The sequence below is a fragment of the Colius striatus genome, chromosome 4 (genome assembly GCF_028858725.1).
Source record: "Colius striatus isolate bColStr4 chromosome 4, bColStr4.1.hap1, whole genome shotgun sequence".
Classification (NCBI taxonomy): Eukaryota; Metazoa; Chordata; class Aves; order Coliiformes; family Coliidae; genus Colius; species Colius striatus.
In genome coordinates, this window is record NC_084762.1 from 5,383,339 (window position 1) to 5,405,162 (window position 21,824).

Here is a 21,824-nt window from a genome sequence, read left to right on the forward strand (position 1 = left end):
AAAAGACCTTTAGAGATGATCTAGTCCAACCCCCCAATAACATTGGAATATCATGTGAAACCTTGGTACTGTGACTTGCTAGATCTGCTTAAATAATACTGGAGTGCATTCAGGACATGTCAAGATGCCTTTTGCTTACCAAATCTGCTGTTTAGTCTACAGAATTTGCAAAACAGCCTATAGCTAATTAACTGAATGGATCTGTGAAGAGCACTTTGTGGATATCTTGTACAGATCAAGTGTCAATACACATGGGGAAAAAAAGAGAAAGGTTCTGCCAAAGAACTGGACTGTTTCTTCTCTTTTAAACTAGTATGAAATAAGGCTGAATCTGTTATCATTCAATCTGATCACATATAAAATAAGACCAAGGCAGGTTCACATTGTGTTTAGTGTCACAGGCATCACACTACTACTTTTTTACCTCTTTTATGCAGTAATTCTGGGGGTGTGGACTCTCATAATTATACATTAATTAGTTAGATGCTTCTCTTTTGGCGTGGCAACACAAAAAGTTAAATCATAAGCACGTGTGCTTATCATTAAGGATGTGGGTAATGGCACCCTGGTGTAGCAGAGCACTTAGGCATTCCAGTTGTATTTAGGCATCTTGTCACATAGGGATGGAATTACTCACTCGTTTATAATTCAGTGTATGTTTAAGGGCTTTACTAAATCCAAAGGGAAAGCGTCCTGATCTCACAAATACTAATCTTTGTGACGACTCTTACTAATCGTAGTTTTGCTGTTTAATTCAGTTCTGTGGAGCTGTTCTTTTGGGAGAGCTACTCAGTGATTATTGTAGGCTTGGGCCTCAGTTCAGTGAAGTATTTACATTGCCCTATCAATTATCAAGAGACATAGGTTTGTGTTGTATTATTGCTAAAGATCTTGTTTCATACAGTACTGGGTTTCAATACAGATTTCAAGTGGAGTTTCTTGGTTTTCATTTAATGAGCGGGAATTTGCAACAAACTTTTAGTGAAGATGATTTAACCGAGAGAGGAAGGGAAGTAAAAATTACCAGTGAGTGAGTGTAATCACATCAGCTTGAACTACTCTTTTACTAGGTATGAAACCTGGGGAAGCAGTAGTCAAAAGGAATGACGAAGTCTTACTCATTGGTCAGCGTTAGTGTTCTCATTTTAGAATCATTAGCGTTTCTGTTTGAACTTTCTAGCTCTGTTTTCATCTTTCTTTCAATCTTGGCTGCAAGGAATCCTTTAAGAGACTGGCAGTGTCCTTTAGTTCTGCACAGAATCACAGAATCTTAAAGGTTGGAAAGGACCTCAAAAGATCATCCAATCCAACCCCCCTATCAGAGCAGGACCACCTAGAGTAGGTCACATAGAAACTCGGCCAGCTCTACAGTTTTTCCTGGGATGACTTACCAATGATTTCCTGAGGTCAATATTCTTGTTACATAGGAAAGCTCAGATGGTTGATGCAGCAGAATCATTGAAAACTCCAGGTGCACAGAAAACATGACTTTTTTTCCCCCTAAAAAGCTGTGAATATTTGAGATTGGTTTTGTTGCTATTTCTGAGATGTTGGGAAATAATCAAGTAATGAATTCAAAGTTTGCTATACAGCCCACTGGCTAGAAACTTAATTTTTGCTGGAAGTGATTACATAATCACCCAATTCTAGGAAATGGTGCTTTAAGGAAAACATCACATTGTGCAAAATTTGTGGTAAAATTACATCAGCTGATTACCTGGTGACAGGGATTTTTTTTTACAGAGAGACTTTGTAGGATACAATCAAATAGCAGTGTGGTCTGGGTGACGTTTGCTACCCCTTTCTGCCGGTGCTGTACCTAGCTGGTTTTGTCCATCACCAAACTGCTTTGCAGCTGGGTGAGAGGAAAGCAAGGTAAACACCTAGTCCTTGTCAGATCCATCCACTCAGGTAGAAAATAAAGACTTATGTGTCGCCGTGTTCACCATGCTCAGGCTCATCCCATAAGGACCCATTGAGCTATTGACACATATCTTCTGTAAATGCACTTACAACTGTAATATAGGATAGAGAAAGACCACAGGGTTTTGTATGTGAGTCTTTGGATTCTTTTACTTAGTTCTTGAAAGACAGTGAGGTGATTTATGCTTTTCCAATACAGAACTGGAATTCCAGGGGCGGCTGCAGCGTGGATTTTCTTCAGCTCCTTCAACCTCTCCCTCACCCAAGGACTTGAAGAATGAGGATATCTCAGTTTTATAGCCTCCTGCGAAACGAGACTGCTGGCAAGGATCCCTAGGTACAGTACATTACTTGTATTAATGTGCAGTTTTGTCAGCCTAAATTATTATTTTACAAATAATGACTACCTAGATTAGGTACAAGGAACTGACGAGGCACAGCAGCACAGAGCCTAGCACAGTCATTTACTCTCCCTTTCATATTCTCCATGGCAAATGCAGTGACATCTCTTTTATTTTGCAATATTCTGCAAGGTTTTTAAGACTAGCTTTCTTTTCTTAAATCTGTCCTTGGTACATGGGTTTTTTCCTACAGCTGTGACAGGATTTCCTCTGTGAGTAAAGAAGGGTTTGTTCTTTTATAAGAACAAAGTATAAAGCTAAGAAAGGTTTCAAGATAAATCAAGCCAAGTACTCAAGTAGAACTGAATAGAATTGGAATGGAATGGAATGGAATGGAATGGAATGGAATGGAATGGAATAGAATAGAATAGAATAGAATAGAATAGAATAGAATATTTCAGTTAGAAAGAACCTAAACCATGATGTAGTCCAAGTAACCAGATTATTGTCTGTCTTTTAGAGAAGGAGGAACAAAGAGAAGGAACAAAGCATATTTAAATTTTCTGCCTAAAATGGATTAGAGGGGGCTGTAAATATTTCACACTGATGGGGTGAAGTCTTGGTTCCCCTCAAGTCAGTGCATGTGTTGTCAGTGACTAACAGGGTCAGCGCTTCACCCTACATTTTTGGATTGATGTTTCATTTGAATAAATGTAGGCCAATGATTTAGGTATCAGAAATAATCTTCTTCTTTCAAAACCAGTAATTGATTTCATTCTTACTTTCCTGCTTTCCTGTATTTAAGCAGGCTTGGTACATACACATGGTATTTCTAAAAGCTATCACTTTCTTTAGAGAAGAATATTGTTTGCTCTCCTGAATAATTCATCCTGGAGTTCTCTTTTAATCTCTCATCAAACGTGCCATTCATGTATCTTCATAAAGGAAAAGAAAGGAAAACAACACTCTAAGGGTGATTTATGAATTAGACCATGAACACTGAAAATATATAAAGCCTTGGTATAAATAAGAACTTCAATTTAGATTCTGGTTAGGTTATATCAGTACCTCTGAAACAACACTATTGGTTGTATGTAGACTTACACTAATGTACCACAGAGTATGAAAAACAGGAGCATAAGAGAGAAATGTGACCAAGATTTGATATTTAACCTTGAGCTGATATGGCTGACAGTATATGTAGGATTTGAAGGAAAACAGAAATGCCTAGAGCACAACATAAATTGAACAATGCAATTTATCATAGCTGTGAAAGGAGCAAATAATTGATAAAGGAGCTTTTAATCCAAGTTCCTGTTTATCCTAGGTATTAGGTTAAAATTATAAATATTTTAGATGCCCAGCAGCACCTTCATAAAGAATGTGTAAGGCCTTTCTTTGGGTTACTGTTATACGTTGGATGTAAATGTCAGATCAGCAAGAGCCCTTTCAGCATCCCAGTGAGATTTAGCTCCATCTTGTCCCCCTGATCTGTAGGAGGCCATCTCTCTCTACTGCCCAGCTGCTGAGCTGGGATATCTCCAGATCTTTGTTGCAAGCAGCTCCAACTCATTTTGCCAGTATAAGATAGACAGGCATTGCAGCTTGTATAAAGCCTTGTTTCAAAGCTGTGTATCTTGTGATGTTTATAAAACATCAAATGGTAAGAACCAAAGTGGTTGTGTCTCACAGTGAAGTACACATTTACAAAGTCAAACCAATATTAAAGGTACACATCTATACCACAGCATACAAAAGGTTGTTGTGTGTACCTGAGCTGACTGATGCTGAAACGTCAGCCTCTTCCAGCCCCCAGCACTATTCTGCCTGTGATAATCTGCCAAACCTGTTTTATTGTCCTGTGGTTGGTGCTTCAGCTGAGTGGTTTATCTGTGGCTTCTGTGACCTCCCATGTACCTCAGTGATAAGCAAAGTTAGAGGCTGCATCAGGGGACCTCAGGGGGTTCATTTCAGCAGCAGCAAGGAATGAATAGCACTTAAGAAAAGGAAACTAAAATGTGTTAGAGTAACAACAGAGTGAAATCTTTTGGGGAAATGGTAGAGAAGATGGTCCTCACATTAACATTCTTAGAACCATAGGCTAATCTACATCATCAGTTGCAGTGAGCAAGACTTGTAATCCCCTCTTCCCAAGTCATCCATCAGTATTTCTAATGATTCACCGCTGTTAATGTGATGATGTTTAAGGAGTTGAGATATTTCTGAAGGGTAGCTTTCCCAGGAATCCTCACAATATTCACAGCAGATCTTTCTTAAACCCTTTTTTTAGCGTTCTTGAAAAAAATTGGTTGATGTGTTCCACATATTGGGGTTGTTCAGGTTGATTTGTTCATTGGTTGTCCTGACTTTTGTGTGATTCAGGTCACAGAATCACAGAATTTCAAGTGCTGGAAGGGACCTCGAAAGATCATCTAGTCGAACCTCTACATCTTATATGGTCCTTAACTGAGCAATTAATAAAAGCAGAACAGGAGGGACTATTGTTTGTTTGCTTTTACTAGATATTTTGGTATTTGTTACTACCTTTTCCCACTCTCCTGTTGTCATTTTGGATGTTGGTTCTAGGACCTTAACCACAACTATTTTAATGTCTTCGTTTTCTGAGCTGCAACTATTTGTCTTCAGGAATACAACCAAAAACTAGATTCAAAGTTACCATGTCATGTTTCTGTCTGATGGCTGGATGCCAAGAAATAACAAGCATTAGAACAATTGGTTTCATGTAGAAGTAAAAATACACATAAGCATTCCTGTTTCCTAATCCTGACCAGGGAAGGGATGATGAGCAAAGGCTCGGATCCTCAGAGGTATTTGGGTCTCTTACAAAAATGCATCTCCATAAGATGGGCAGTGCCAATGTGCATTTCTGTGTGTCCTGGGGCTAGTTTTAGCAATTGGAAGTTCATACAGGAGCCTTTCTGAACAAAACACCTGCTGATTTGAGGGTTTTTTTGAGGTAGAGCCTTGGATTTAAAGGTCTGTTTGTTCCAGGGTGATTGAAGTCAGCAGAAGTTTAGCCCTTGATATGGAAGAGCAGGTGGCAGTCCTTAGGAGTCCACTCTGGTTCCAGCTGAAGTCAGATACCTTTTTTAAAATAGGAGATAGCTGTAATTCAGCAAATAACTAGCAAAAATGTCTGTAAAAATGTCCTGAAACCTTTGTGCAGCTGAATCAGCTCCCATTTGAGGAACGTTTGTCTCCTTCAGATGTTGGGCTACTGACAGGAACAGCAGTAGCAGCTGCTGTGGGGGTGTAGGGGTGTGACTTGCCCAGCAACCTCGGTCACCGACTGTGGATTTCACCTCCCACGCTCCACCTGCACAGGGCATGAGTCTTCAGTTTCTATACAGCAGCAGTAGATTCAGCCTGGGGTTAATACTTGGTTGAAAAGCAGTTGCAGTCTCTCTTTTTCAAAGTCTTTGGATGCTAGGAATGCACTTCCAGCCCTCCTTATTTAGTATTCCTGAACTCCAGAATAACTGGAAAGCTGTGCTTGCCTAAGTACCAAGGAACCAGTATTGTACTAGGACTGGTTTGTCATGTCTCTGCATGTGTGTATGTATCTTCACACACGAGTGATCTATTCTGCATAAGGAATTGCAGTACTGATGGTAGTTGTAGTAGTTACTTCTCTGCTGTTGTTATACACATTGGAGAATGTGTTGTTAATGTCTCTGATCAAGAACACACAAATACCCCTTCTTCTCTCTTACTGTTCATCTTTGCTAATACATTTTTAGTTTGAAACTTTATTGAAGGGAAACAAACCCATTGGCTTTTCTTCAGTTTTATTTGCATGATATGAAGAATGTATAAAACACAAGGTTAAATAATTATGTCATGGGTGATAATTCTATAATGTGTAACATCTAGAGATGGTATATAGTATATAATCTATAACATAGAATATATGTAAATATATATTAGAGAACCACAGGATTGTTCATGTTGGAAAAGACCTCTTGAGATCATCTAGTCCACCTGCCTCTAAATTTCTTTTTTCTTCCCCAAAATTACTTTTCATTTCAACAAGAGGATCCTTTCATACATTTTCTTCTGCCTTATTTAAACCATTTATATGAAGTACTCTGAAAGAAAAGGAACCAAGGATAGATATATAAAGAATATAAAGTCTATACAATGAATGCACTTTTTAGAATTGTTATAATAATTTAATCAAAAGAATGATCACAAACTTATCAGGGTAACAGCTATCATTCATTTGGAATGAATGCACCAGGACAGGCTGCTCCCCCTCTACTCTGCCCTGGTGAGGCCTCACCTGGAGTCCTGTGTCCAGTTCTGGGCTCCTCAGCTCAAGAGGGACAGGGAAGTGCTGGAGAGAGTCCAGCACAGGGCCACCAAGATGATCAGGGGACTGGAACATCTTTCATATGAGGAAAGGCTGCGGGAGTTTTTAAGCACAGGGATTTATTTCCTTTATTTTAGGGAAGTATTTTAGGGTACAAAATCCAAACAGACCATTACCAGTTCTTTTAAGCACTGTCATAGAAATGTTTTGACAGCTGGAAGTGGCTTGGGGTGGTGGTTCTGTCTTGACAGTGGCCTTTTGGTTTTAACTGAAGATTAGAATTGGGCCAGAAGAAATATGTGGTCTTCCCATCCTCTTCCTTCAACCTTCTGTTTGTGAGAAATGGGTGTTAATACTGAAAAGACTGCAAAAGATGAAGATTTTATTGTATTAAATCTCTTCGGTATAATATTTTCATGTATTTTCCTTTATTGCTGTTCATTTACATCTTGTTTAGGGCAAGAACTGTGTCTTTGAGTAATATGAACAGACTAGAATATATCTTTGGAGACAATTATGTGAGTTTTTCTATAGGTATTTTGAAAGTAGACTCTTACCTGTAACAGTTATTACATGCTTCAGGTCAGATTCTCAGTTCCTCTAGGTCTCCAGACCCATACAGAAAGCTGCTGATTTATAGCCATTGCACATCTGACCCAGTGTTCATGCAGTTATTTCACTGAAACATAATCTGAAACCAGGAAAGGGCATGCTGCTAATGATTTCAGACTTTATTTATGTGACTACTGCAGTAAAAATATAAGCCAATTGCCAGTGGCTTCAGTAGTGAATATTGCCAGGTTATTGTCCAGTCATGCCTGCACAGAGTCCCTAACAGACCTAGAATTCAGACACTGGAGACAGATAAGGCTTTAGGTAGTGTGGGAGCTCTGAGGTTGCACCGACAGGAATTGGTGAACTGTGGGGTGATCCAAATCAAAGATCTTCCTCTCTTATTTTTTTACTAGCCTCAGAAGCCTCAACTTCCAACAGCATAAAGCATGAATATGGTTAATTCATACTGTGAGTCACAGAACAAATGCTGAGGATCCAAGGCTCAGTGGCTGAACTTTGCACGGGGCTTTAGAAGCATAACTTGCACTTGAGAGCCCCAGAGATACCTGTTGCTGCTGAGGGTTGCAGCTCAGCACAAATGCATTCACCTACCACTTGTTGTGGGCTCTAAGGAATAACTTGTCATCAAACCTGTGTATCAGTAATTATATATGTAGTGAATAACGACAGATTGTTCTCACCCATGGCAAAGAAGCAGAGGAATATACGTCAGTTGGCTGTTTAGTTGTCTTATGATTCAGTTGGCTCGATTGACTCGAATCAAGCTTTATACTATGTCTGGTTCTTCAGTTGTTTTAGGACACTTTTGCAATCAAGTTCCACCTGTTTCAGAAGGGTGACAGGTCTGAATTTGTGGGACTCCTGTCCTGTGGTATTAGCAGAAGGACATAGAGAGGTATTTTGAGTCTGACAGGCCCTCTGGCTATTTTGGCTGGTGTTGTTCAGGATGAGATGAGATTGGCCCTTACCAGCTCCATGCATGTGTTGCAGCAGCAAATGTTTGGTTGTCTCTATGGGTTGTATCTGTTAACAGTACACTGTCCAAAAATGAGGAGGGATGCTAGTGCTGATGCATTACATAATGCTTACGTTTATACAACTGTTGTATTTCAGCAACTGAATGTTGAATTTCATAGCATGGTCCCTGATGAGCTGTGTCACTCCATTGCAGCTTTATGAGGAACTGAAACTTTCTGGCAACCCTTTTGCTTATATGCCACAACTTTTCACAACTTCTTAAATAACCCATCTTTCAAAAAGTATGGATTTGCTATGACTGCTCGTTCAGAAAACACCTGCTATCTTCTTTTGTCTGAAGAAAAGCCATTTAACAGGCATTTGGTATTGATCCACTGTCTTGGCCAGGTAAAAATGGCCATTAAACCCACAATAACTCCAGCTCAAGTCTTTTGAAAGAACTTATACAACCCACCCCTCTCTTTTTAAGTGAAAAACATGTCTGTATTTTTCTAGCAAGTTGAGTGTTTTTGAAGAACAGTCACAACAGAATGTCAGAAGACAAACTCAGTGAAAGCTACACAAGGGTAAAACCCACTGATACCAAGTTTATTTAAGACTCTGCTCTTTGACAGAGTCATCTGAGGCATTGGGGTTTGCAGCTTTGCCCAGTCCCACCTGCCTGAGTTACCTGGTGGGCACATTTTTCACATTCCACAGGTTGTCTGGCTCTAAATCCACACACAGATGCAGGCACATGTATTCGCACAGCAGCGAGCAAAAGGGCTGAAACCCAACTGATTACTTACTGTGCAACAAAACACTGTAGAAATGTCGAGGAAAAGGCTCCATGGAAAAGACTTTGAGACAACTGTGTTCATTTACATGTGTGTAAGTGAAAACCAACAACTTTTTCTTAACACTAAAAGCATTTGTTGCTTAGAAAAAGATAACCAATATGCAATAAGTACACGTTGTGCTCATAAAATGAATGTATGATGTGTTTGGTATTCCATAGCATATGTGAGGTAAAATTCAATATGCAATGATGTGAAGTTGTTTACTATGTTTGGTTAATTCTTGCCATCCTTTCATCCCTATGTGTTCGGTGATAGGGCTTCGAGTGTGTGACATCTGTTCTTGACGTACAGTCTGTGGCTTTTAGAGACTTACAAATGTTCATGTGCAAAAGCTACAGGGAAATATGTAGCACGTGTACTACAAACATTGTGCAGCATCCACGCTGTGTCAGCTCTGTTCATTAGATGCTGACAGTGGATTTATTGGAAGATTAGAGTTGAAAATTAACCAAAAAAAGAAGTATGGTCCTTCTTTCCAACCACTCAAAGGTCCTTGTGCACCTTCCTTCTTTCCCCCCTCCTAAAAAGAACATTTAAATGGACCACGTGCTTATAGAGATTTGATATAATGGTTTATCCCAGAGAAAGCATTGCTTCAGACACTGAAATATGGGAAAAAAATATTGACTGGATGTGCCAATTTTTATGACAGATGTTTTCATAATTTCAAGTACAGTTTTTCCCCAAACTATCTTGATTTTTCTGAAATGGAAGCTGGTTGAACTATATCGTGGGCATTCGCCTCCAATGAGGTGAGACCTCCAATGGTCTGTCTAAACACAGGCTGTGCTCACTCTTATTCCTTACTGCCAATATTTGGTAGCATAGTTAAGGTGATATCATTCAGGCTGATAGTGATTGTTGTATGAGTTAGCAGCAGAGTATCATTGCTGTTGATACAATACACTCATAATTTATTGTGTTGCTTATTGCTTTTGTGATGGTGTCTATGAACTGTCTTCAGGATTTACTTCAGTTTTAATCAGAGAGGCAAAACTAGGTGATCCCTTTCTTACATTTCTGTTTGAAAAAAAAGAGATTAGCAGAAAACCTTTTGCATAAAGAAAACAAAACTGAGTGATGAATCTAAGCTTTAGCTTAGGTGAGGCAGCCCAACCTTTTACATGCAGTGGAAAGCAGCTCCTTCTGACAATAACTCAGAGGATCTTTGTGTCTCTTGACCACAGAGCAAGAATAGGGAGATTAATTCCTCTAAAGTTAGGCCAGTGGAAATGAGTTTCAGTTTTCTCTATTAGAAACAAGTTCTGTTTTGCAGCAGACTACAGTGTTGCATGCTGATAAAATGCAAGGTACAGAATTCCAATGTATAGTGTCGTCAGCTGGTGTTTGTCTAATTCATTGCAGGAAGGGGAGACATATATCCTCTTGTCTTTATTTTTAAAGAGGGAAAGTATTTGAACCCATTCTTGCCATTTAACTTGATGCAGCCCTAGATATAGAAAGTGATTCTCTATTTTGTCCACTGAATATAGAATCCCTTTCTCATTTCTCACTGTCAAAGATATCTGGTGATCTCATGTGGAAAGTTCAGAGTGCTGTGTCACGGTCAGCATATTTGGTTTCTTTGGAACTAGGCAACCCCAGCTCAGTCTATTCCAAATAACAACATTTCTTATTAATAGGGCTCTTTTTAGAGTATGGATGGCAGTTGGGCAGGTATTGAGAACTGCGTGTTCTAGATGATGGCCTGGTTCATTGTGGATTTTGATTCTCCTTTATTTCAGAGCTGACTTGCAAATTGTAGGTATCAGAGGAGCATTTTGCACACAGCAGAAATCAAAATGGGGAAGAACCTGGGATTTTTGGTCTCGGGTCTGGTAACAGTCTCATGTCTTGCAAAGATCCCACAGCTGACCTGACTTTAGGAGTCTTTGAAAACAACTGCTGACACACTTTACTAGCACTATGTAACCAGAAGACGAGAGCACAAGACCCAACCTGTGAACATATATGGAGAGTTTTCAATGATTTTACTGTGCTGTGGAGAAGGCCACTAGACCCTTTGAGAATGAAACAGTTTTCAGTATGTATGAGAAAAGTCTATGGTTCTGTTTAAACCTGTCTTCCAGCCTTTCCTGTTCTTTACCCTGCCAATTCTCTGCTTGCCTCTTTCCTGGTGACTGTAGTGTCCAAACTGATTCTTAAACTCAAACTGCACGCTCCTCTTGGCGCTTTTCAAAGCTTTGGGATACAGTTCTTTTCTCCTTCTAACCCTTTTAGAACAAACAGGCAAATCCAGAAGTCCTTTTTCTCTCTGCCAGTGGCAGGAGTTTCAGAGAGGAAAAGAGGATGACCAGAGGAGCTTTCCTGCACAACGGCTGGCTCCTTTCTCAGGCATTTCCAAGTCTGTGCCCTGTTCTGCAGCCTGGTGTGACACTTACAAATGGCTTTTCTGAATTTGTCATCTATTTCAAAGCAAATGCTGGATGCCAAGACATTTTGTCCTGGTTATCTGTGGGCAGTGCTCACCTGTTGCACAGAAGGTTCTTTACCCAGGCCTCTCCAATGGGCAAATCTAAACGTCTGTCTGGATAAGGAAAGGTCTTGAATAAAAAGGAACAGCCCTGGGTGAATGAATTAGAAACACAGCTGACGTGCAGATAAGATCTTTGGGGGGTTTTAAAAATTTATTATTCTTTTCTGAACCTTCAAGCATGTTTATTCAAGTGACATTGTCAAAAGGGAGCTTGTGGAAAACCCAGGTAGGATTCCATAACATTTAAGTGTCTCACATGGCCAGGTTTTATTTTGCTTTTGCCAAAATAGGAGGAAAAAAAAGGAAGGCAAATATCTTTGAAATTTCATTTTGAATACATTTAATTAGATGGCACAGTGATGGATCATATTCTTAAACATACTTTTCCATGTCAGTTCCAGAGGCTGCAGTCTGCAAGTGGTGTAAGGTTGGGCACATTGTTGGGCTAGAAATTCCAAATTGTAAGCTGAAATTAGCCAAAAGTCTAAATTTCAGAGATGTTGCACGCAGCTGGGGAGACTGGGCAGTGCTTTAGAGAACAGAGAACAAGATACATGAGATCTGTGAAACAGCAAGAAGTGTGATTTGATTCTCTGGTCATGGATCACTGTGTTTTTAGCACCTCAATGATTTAGCACCATGCTCTCCTCTTCCTCTCAGCATTCACCAACAGCCAGAAGAAATTTTCAGTTGGGTGCTTGAAAATCTTGAAAGGATTTGGATGAAATTCTGATTAGGGCAGAAACAGGCTTTGGAAATCTGCTGCCAACCCATCAGCCCATAGAAACACTCCAAAATACCATATCCTGGGGGAAGAGAATGGAAAGTATCTAGAGCACCAAATGTGGCAGCTGGAAACAATTTAAAAAAATACACAGGATGAGTAGGGCAGTAATGTTCTGAGGGCTCAGAGAGGCAGCTGGGAGATTTAAAAGGGAAGGCCCGAGAGCAGCTGAAAGATGCCAGCAGTATGTTAGGGAGGGCATGTGAGAGCTAGGTGGCTGTGTGTGATGAGAAAACATGCCAGAATGATAAGAAAAACAGCTGGAGGAAAGAAAAAAATTCAAAGCCTCTGAAACAGGGCTGGGTATGCAAATTCAGCTGACACTACTGAAGGAGTAAATGAATTCACTTCTTTCCCCTCCTCTCTGCTTTCATAAGTTCTCTTGTTTTCACAAATGGCCTCTTTCTGCAGGATCTGCAAAAGTCCTTTTCTGCTGCCTCGTCCTCCTCATGATCTTTTGGTTGTTTCCCCCACAGAAAATAGGCGTCTCTGAAAAATCCCATTCACTTGTTAATAGTCTCTTAAAGCAGGATTTTAACTGTTCATTTTTTCTATTTCCTGACCTTACCAAGACTCCCTCTGCTTAGCATTCCAGATGGGAAAACCCCTGGGTGGAATATCATTCATTCCTTGGTGATACCATGGTACCATTCTCTGTGAGGAGATTGTGCTGGTAGCTGTTGACCTTAGTAGTTCCACATCTCACTCTGAGTAGGATCTATAAGGTTTAGGTGGTTTCATATTCCACAGGGCTAGCTGAATGAGCTGGCAGGTTTAAAGGTTCTGGTGAACAGTCTCTAGAATTTGGCAGGGTCTAAAAGAAGTTTGTCATACAAACTTAGTGACTTGGGAAAGTCAACTATAAAGATGGGGCAGATTTTCAAGGCTTTGTGCATGACAATTGCATCTCTGTTTTTGCATGTAGTTTGTTGTACATATGGCTTAGAAATGACTCTCAGCTTCTCACGTGTTTGAATCTAGTCTCAGTGTGTGCATCGGTGATGTAAAGACATATGCCAATGTCTGTATATAGCAGCATGTTCTTTACCTTTGAAATCATGGCTCTGTTGTTTTTCTGCTGTGAAAGCAAGAGACAGTATGAGTGTACTTCCCCCTGCCACAGATCATAAGGAACAAAGAGTTTGTGTGAAAACACAGCACAGGAGAAGATGTTAATAGATTCTGCCCCATCACAACCTGAAATACAGCAGCATGAAAAGAGCAAACATGCTGTTTAGCTTCTCTGATGGTGTTTGGTAATGACCTCCAATGAACTAGAAAATGTTAGAGAGTGTAGACTCAGCTTGAAGCTTGAGAGAAGGAAAAATAGCAGAGAGAAGGATGCAAAGAAAGTGAAAGAGAATGGAGGTAGTCAATAATTGTTTCACAACAACAACAAAACCTTAATCAGGCAGCAGGGTTTTTTATAGCTTTCGTGCTTCCTGGCCTACACTGTTATGTCCAGGCCACCATAGCAGCAGCAGTAGCAGTTTTGGAGGGTGTGAAAGTATACTCACAGAATAATGAAATAATAGAGCAAATTAAAAGGGGGTGAGGGAATAAAAGTGCAAATTAAAACAGATTAAGCATTGCATGAAACAGATCTGAATGTTTACCACTTATTATTGGTGAAATAGAACTTATTATGTAATATATATTAAATATTTAAAACAAAATCATAGGGTCAGGTCAAAAGATCTACAATGCAATCTGGTAAAATCCCAAATGAGACCAAGAGACATAGAACACTTGCCAGGCAAAGTTATGCACGGCTGGCATAAGGAACATACTTGGAATGTCTGAGAACTGTTCATGGTGCCAATTAACCATTTTTAAAGAAAGCATTGAAATTAACTTTTTCAGCTACCTGAAAGCCTTTGACTGTGTATTTTAAAAGAGGTTATTTTGTTTTGGAAACCCTTGACATGATACTTCCCTAACAGGAACACCTAACTGACAGCATAAACTTAGGAGAAATATTACATACAAGGTCTAGTGTTGCACCTTTTTACGCTCAAGTAATTTTCTCTCTTGGAAAAAGAAATTTCATCTTCCCTTCTTCATTTTCTCCATGATTAACCACAGACTAGGAAATGTATTATTTGACATTCTGGTGCAAATACATTCTGTTTTTATACAAATGAGTTTATGAGAAATGAGTGCAGGTGCACTTATCCTAAAAGAAAAGAGCTAGTAAATTTGAGAAGTAATGGGGAAGGCACTGCCCAACCATTTCTTCAATGCATTGCATTTGATAGTTGAAATAGCTGCTGCTTCTCAGCCTGTAGGTTAAGAAGGTCTTTGCCAGTGGCTTTGCACCACCCTGTAACTTAGGAGAATTCCACCTGAGAAGGCTGCCAAGGTTCATGTGGCTGTAACTCTTGAGAATGAAAAAGGATTTCAGCTGCAGAAGGAAGAACAGTTTGGTCAGTTATATTTTTAATTAAATCAGGCAGTGGTGGAGAGACTGAATCTGCAGGACCTCCTACAGCAGGAGCCTGTAAAGCCAGAGAAGATGTTATGGTCTACAAAGTAGTGGTGCATCAAGGTGGCTCCATTTAAATGGAGTGCAATACTTCTGTTTCATAGCTGGCATGGTTCCCCCACTTGCTGCTCTTTGAGTGATTTACTTCATATTGGCTACCAAAAAATCCCTAGATGAGTTGCTTTCTGCCACTTGAGAATGGCCTGAGAGATTTCACCACTGGTGGGTTTTTTCCAGACCCTGGGGAATAAGCTGACCACGAATTTAATATCTCTTTCCCCCCTCCTCTCCTCTATACCCCGTCATTATCAGGACCCAAAGTTCATCACAAACATGAGCACATACTTACCCTTTTCTCCTTTCTAGCACATCACGTTGAACAGGAGTATTATCCTTCCACCAAACACACACAGGGGTGTTGGAATGTGTTCCCATACTACCAATGTCAAGTCAGTGTTGGGTATCACCAAGTGCTGTTTGGAGGGTTTACGTGCAGCTTGCTCTGCTTAACAGCGAGGCTTTTGTGAGTTGCTCTCTGAGGCAGCCAAATAGTCTTGCAAACACAGATAATCCTCTAAATACCAGGAGCTGTGAATAGTGCAGTAAAACGAGACCTTTCTTGAGATCATTGCTGGTTTAGGAATTACAAATCAGCATCATTAAACCTTTTACTTGTATGACTGACAGAACCTTAGACTTTGCAGGTAACCCTGCATAGAGTTAATAACGTGCCACTGAGAAGCAATTTGTCTTCATGTTGGCACATTTATGACTTTGTCCTCAGGAGACACCAAAGGGGCAGTAACCAACCTTGTTCTCAGACTGTTAAAATCTGGAAGGTCTGCTCTTGGTTTTAAAACTCCAAACAATCATACCATCCTCATAAACACATTAAATACCTCAGTAAATGTCAAGAATCCATGAAAATCTCTTGATGTTTGCAAGTAATAGCACTTTCACCACCACTAAGCAGACTGTAATTCTAACCCCTTTAGAGAAAACCTCCTTGGCCTCCAGCATTTCTCTCAGGGTATATTAATGCAGATCTTCTGTTGTCAGTCTGAGCCCTGGCTCCAGTCCCTGGGTCATCTCAGTTGTGCCCAAAGCTTGCTCTTCTGTCTGCAGCCACAGCTGTAGCAGTTAGCAACCAAGCTGTCCTCCTGAAAGAGTATCATTAATATGGTGCAGTTGCATTTCAAAGAAACAGTACCTTAAATACCATAGAAGACAGAATAAAGATAGGGCCAGCCTCTCCCTGTTATTGCCATTCCCTGAGTTTAGGAAAGACAGATTCCTTGAGACTCCTCCACACACTCTGTTTGTATCTCTGCCAACCTGTATTCGTAGAGAACTGCTGGCAAGTGCCGCTGCCATTGTTGGGATCAGACCAAGGCACTACATAAGGTTTGTGTTAAGGGAAGACAAGATACAAGATCTTTGAAGCAGCCGCATTCTTTGAAGTTTCAGTGGGCACCAAGACTTTCTTCCTTGGAAAGTCACTGCAGTGGTGCTTTGTTTGCCTTTTGCCTAGCTTTTATGAAGCTAAAGCAATACCTTCCCACAAGCAAGCCTTTTGACTGCAGTGTGCTCTTCTCAGGCACTCAGCTGAGCTACCGCAGCCACGTCAGGGGCAGCTCCTTTCTGACACAAGCCCTCTGAAGGCTGATGAGCACACTTCTGTTTTCACACTCAGCCCCTGCTCTCGGAGCTTTACGTTAGATTCTGATTTCTTTTGGCATGATCCCAGGTGTTGTTAGAGTAGACAGGAAAATTGCTGTTCTTGATAAGGTCAGAGGAAACCCAGTTTCAAGATACAGTAGTGTAAGTGGAACTGGTGACATTTGCAGAAGGATAGAGCCTGGAGATCTTTGTACTCTCTCTTAGATGAAAACTAGTACAAATTATGATGGCACTGAGGTTAGTGAAAGGATGCACTGTACAGAAAATTACATAAGAGTTTAGTTGATGAAGTAGTTCACTAGTGGGGATAAAAGCCAACACTGATGAAAAATAGGGAAGAATAATGCATAAACTTGCATGCTGTGATACCTAAAGACTTGGTTTATGAAGACCACTTTTCCCTTAGGTAGTGTTCATAATATAGATTCATGCCAAGGAATCTGCATTACATCATGGAATATGAACTACAACATAACTGTGTACTGAAAAAGAACCTGTGGACATTCCTTATTGCACTACTGTGCTACTTACCATCCTCAAAGGCTAGGAAGAGAGCAGCCCGATTTAAGGTCTTTCATTGCTAGTGTGATGAAGAGATTAAGTTGTAATTGAGACTTGATGAACACTTAAAAAAAGCTTGGGACATATCTTGAAAAAAAAAAAGCTTGTGCTTCAGCTTGGTTATGCTTGTGTTGTTCCTCTTGCCTGTAATTATCTGCATAAAACATTCCCAACAATCCTGAGTGAAAACAAGATTTGTCTCTAGACTTTCATAATTTCTATCTTCATTCAGAAATATGACTAGTGAACAAATTAAACGTTGTACTTCAGTGGTTTGAAGAAACAGCCAGGGAATCCTAATTTTTTGGCAACAGTATGGCATCCACAGCCTTGAGCAAGTCATCAGTCCTCCCTTTGAAGCAGCTGGAAATCCCCTGATGTGTTTCTGTTGAAAACCATTCCATCCTAGTGGTTCTCATCAGGAAAAAAATCAGATCATGCTACTCTGGTATTTTCTACATTCAGGGATATTTTGGTTTTAAACAGCTCATGATTTTTAAAAACAGGAGGGTTTAAAACACTAAATGTTTTCTAAATTACCTGATTTTTTTCTGTGAGGGCATTTTGTTTACTGCATTGTTTGAAGCTTTACCTTTGTTTTGTCATCACTACGAATCTGGACAAAAGCTAAGAAAAGTTTTTCACAAGGTGACAAAAGCCCTCATCTATAGTGCTGGGTAAAAATGTGTCCTGTTCTTCAAGTGTGTGGTAAAGATGGATTGATCCTTTGCAAGTGCAGGGTCAAAACTCTTTTAACAGCTGAATGACAGATGATGGATTCACTGAGCTTTGCTGATGATCCACCTTTGACAGTTTTGGTATTTTGACATCTTTTGCCCTGGTTCAAATGGAATTGGTGAATTCAGAAGAAGGGGAACTGTGGGGGTAGGAAGAGATCTTTTGTAGAGATTTCTTCCAGATTTCATAAAGCTTGAGGTGAAAGGTTGAAGGGTTTTCCTGATGTAACTGCAACATTTTACCCAATTTAAGTCTTAAGTAGGAAGTGACTGGTGGGCACCTGAAAGAGCCTGTGCCCTGTATCAAAGTGGGGAGCACATCACCCACAACAGCCATATCTAGAGAGGGGAGGAGAAGCAGCAGGGACACCTGTGAGATCTGATTACACAGGGGTACTAAGCTGAAGAGTCTATATAACTCAAAGACCTCTCACCAATTAATTTCAATAGCATCTTTTTGACTTGGCAATGAAACAGACCTTGGTGGGTTCCTCCCTCTTCCCAGACTGTTAAGGTCAGAAACAATGACAGTGTAAGCGAGCCCAAATTCATGGCTTATCTCAGCAAAGTTGGCACATGGAATTGGGAAACATTCCAGAGTGAATTTTCTTTATGTTGAGAAAAGCTGATAATTGCTCTGTGTGCACATCTGCATGTTTGAATACAGTCCTAGTTGTGCTTTTCTCCTTCTTCTTTGACACTGCATCAAGCTTATTGTTTCTTCATAATTTTACACTGAGCTTTGGAGGGGAAAACAAAAAGAGTCTGCAAACAAGCCCCCTAAGCCAAATCATCAGTCATAGTAAACATTTTGTAAATTCACAGTAACCACACTGTTTTCAAAGTCCTTAAAAATCTTTAGTTGCTGCTACTGGCAGGTATTTTCTTGGTTTTGTGAAATGTGATGTATAATGAACCTGTTCCTTGGGATCCTTATGGCCAATAATATGGTAGCATGAATCTAGTAACCTGCCTTAAAAGAGCATTTACCCGTTGTTCTCAGGGATATACAAAGAGCAGCTGGTTATAAACCTCTTGCTAGTCTTGCTGACAGGTTATAATGTGTGGTAATATTAAATGCAGTGTAAGGCTGAGTGATTTTCCTTTTTTCTTGCATTATCCCATTCCTCCCATTCGTTGTGCCCTACTCTAGGTGGTCCTGCTCTGGCAGGGGCGTTGGACTGGATGATCTTTCGAGGTCCCTTCCAACCCTTAAGATTCTGTGATTCACAGCATTGTGTATTTTGGTGATAGTTACAAGGCCAAATTCCATCATAATCCTCAGTTTTTACTTGCTCATAAATCTTTCATTACAAATTTCCTAAGGGCCTGAGATTTTTCAAGTTAGACTTTGCACAGAGCCTGTTTATTGCTGCTCTGGGGAAGTACAACCTAACATTTTGAGGTTCAAGCACACAGGAAAACACAAAAGTGACATACTTTGCCATCTGAATACCCTGCTTTATTTATACCAAAGGCCTGGAAAGGAAACTGAAATTGAACAGAGACAATTCAAATTGTATGTGCAGGCTCTTTAGAACTAAAACATAGGTTCATAGAATGCTTTTTCTCACAAAGTTTTGAGCACAACTAGGGAATTTCTTGTTTTGAAATGGCTCAGCATCTGATGAACAAGACTAAGGTGATTTGAATGGTTGTATCATTATTTTAATCCTAATACAGTCCTCTCATGTGTTTGGAAAAAAAAGTCACAATGAACTCTAGTGGTGCCAAGTTATGTTCACTAGTTACAGGAAAACACAAACATTAGGAAAATGTACATTTCTAGCAGCCAGGTATCAATGTAACCTTCATTAGCCTTTTATTAATCTAAACATTCCTTAGCAATGGTTCCTAGTTTCAACTTCTCCCTCTTCCCTCTGCAAAGAACTCAGCACTGGTGACTTTTCAGTGTAAAAATGGTTTGGGAGGTTTTGGAAACACAACTGGGAACTGTGTTCTGTGCCATTTCTTGCTGCTTCTATAGATGCCATCTCTCAAGTAAAACTTATTTGCTGAGTATTCACATATTTCACATCTAAATGCTGCTGTTTCTCAGTTATTTTGGTTTGGCCCTGGTAATATGAACTGTTGGCATTTCGTGTGTTTGAGGTGTTGTTGAGGTGTATTTTGTGTACAAAGGTCTGTTCAGCTACCTTGCTTAGAAAAACCTGGAGTTGGTGTTCACGTTGTATGCCCAAAGCTAGGTTTGGTAGTGCAACTTGCACATTTACATTTTTGCTGAGGTTATGTCATCTGTCAAGTTCTAAAGCCAGCATATATTTGACCTTTATAAATGGAATCATAAACTTTTATTCTGACCCTATTGTGGCTTACCACAACACGGTTTCCCTCCAGGGCAGCAGAGTTCCCCTTCATGCCCTACCCTGGGATGTCTTCAGCTCTACATAGAGGCGAGGGAAGGCCCAAAGACATTGTCAGGGGTGGATAAAAGTAGGGCAAAGATGTGGCTATAAGGTGGATATAAGTAGGGCATCTTATATCAAATAATAAGTTACTGTGCCACACAGCTTGCTGAGCCATCGGTGTCTTCTGGTTTTAATTCCTACTTGGTACCATGTCTTGTAGGCAGACCCTTCCTGGGGAAGACTGGGGTGGGGAAATGGGAGAACATAGGAGAAAATGGCACTTCTTAAGTGTTTCCTACTCACCTTCCTGCTGGGTGTTTGCATGCTTCTTAGCAGAAAGAGCACTACTTTGCACTCTGCAAGGTTACAGATCTTAAGGTCATGTTGCAAAAGACAGTTTGACAACACTTCTCAGCAGTCAGGCTATAAGCACTCAGGAAGAGCAGAATGTGACAGCATCAGCCCAGGATGTTAGTGAGCCTTACCATCATTCATGGTGAAGTGAAGTCTGAACCCAAGACCAGGAAAAGTCTTTTCTATCACTTCAGTTTCACTTCCAGATGCATTTTCGTGCATGAAAGAACAGCTCAAATTCTACAGTCAAGCCTGTGCTTCTGCTGAAGTCACTGTAAGAATGACAGCTGCAGTCGTGAATTTCAGTATAAAGATTACATCCCCCCATTCCTCAAAGAACTGGCCAAGACTGTAATGCATTTCACACAGGCTTCTTTCAGGCATTAGGTAGCAACTGCTTTTGGTCATTAGTGGCTTGGACTGATGTTGAAATGTTGAGTATTCCTGAAGATTACAAATCCACCATCAATTTGATTCAAGCAGCTGCTGCAGTGCTTCCCAGTTCAAGTGCTGTATGCTAAAAAGTGCCCTGGCCTTTAGGTTTTTTGTAACAACACTTTGTACTTATAGAAGGGGTTCAAGGACAAAAAGAAACTGCCTGCTGTGGAAAGGGATTGATTCTGGGAGCTCTTGAGGAATCTCAGTCCACACACGTCCATGGGACTCGATGGGCTGCACTAAAGAGTACTAAGAGAGCTGGCTGTTGTCACTGTGAGGCTGCTGACTGTATTGTTTCAAAGGTCATTGAAACTGGGGAGGTCTTCCATGGCTGGAGAACAGCCAGATGATGCACCCTTCTTCAGAAAGGGCAAGAAGGATAATCTAAGGAACTGCAGAACAATCATGGAATGAGCAATCTTGGAAGTAACTTCTGGGCACATGAAGGAGAAGGTGGTGACTGGGAATAGCCAGCATGGATTCACAAGGATAAATCATGCCAGACCAACCTGAATGCCTCCTGACAATGAAGGGAAAGAAGAAAATGTAATCTACCTTGAGTTTAGCAAGGCTTTCCCTGTAGTCTCCCACAAAATCCTTGTATCCAATTTCAGGTGGTCCAGTCTAGATAGGCAAGACACTGCCTGGATCGTTGATCAAAAGGGCTCATGCTCTGTCTGGAGACTGGTTACAGTAGAGTTCCTTGGGCACCTCTCCTGTCTGGTAGCTTTATCAATGACCTGGATGAAGAGACAGGCTGCAGTACTATTGGGTCTGTGGACTGATAGTAGAATCACAGAATTGCTGAGGTTGGAAAAGACCTTTAAGTCCATCATCAAGCCCATCGTTAACCCAGCACTGCCACGGCCACCACCAAACCATGTCACTAAAAACCACATCAAGACATCTGTTACATACCTCCCGAGATG

General features: G+C 40.4%; 1 long non-coding RNA gene across 1 annotated transcript in view; it reads left to right on the forward strand.

The window, feature by feature from the left end:
• Window positions 1-21,824, forward strand: part of LOC133625275 (uncharacterized) — a 101,013-nt gene that overhangs the window by 69,878 nt on the left and 9,311 nt on the right. The window contains exon 3 of the long non-coding RNA XR_009818585.1: window positions 2,123-2,260. This is a non-coding gene — a long non-coding RNA (uncharacterized LOC133625275). The remainder of the gene's footprint in view (window positions 1-2,122; window positions 2,261-21,824) is intronic.